Raw genomic sequence first — 347 nt, 5'->3', positions numbered from 1 at the left:
CGGAACAACCAGAGGAAACCTACGCAGATACGGAGAGAATGTGCAAACTTCACACAGACAGTCACCATAGCTAGAATCAAACTCAAGTCGCTGGTGCTGTGGGCCCACTGAACCATTATGCAGCCCCTAGATAAGAGTTACATTGGAGCATTATCTGGAGTATCTGTTCCCGAACGCTCTCGGTCAGATCCACCGACGTCAAGCCGGTGTTCTTCTCTGACCACTGACTCCTGCTGGCCGACTGTCACCTACAGGATGAGCAGCGGGCTGGTAAGGGAACGTGGAAGCTGAACACAAAGCTGTTGACCCCGGGAAACATTGAGGAGCTCAAGAGGGATTACGCAGGT

This window comes from Chiloscyllium plagiosum, chromosome 10 (genome assembly GCF_004010195.1).
Source record: "Chiloscyllium plagiosum isolate BGI_BamShark_2017 chromosome 10, ASM401019v2, whole genome shotgun sequence".
In the NCBI taxonomy this organism is placed as follows: Eukaryota; Metazoa; Chordata; class Chondrichthyes; order Orectolobiformes; family Hemiscylliidae; genus Chiloscyllium; species Chiloscyllium plagiosum.
Note: the sequence above shows the minus strand (reverse complement) of the source record.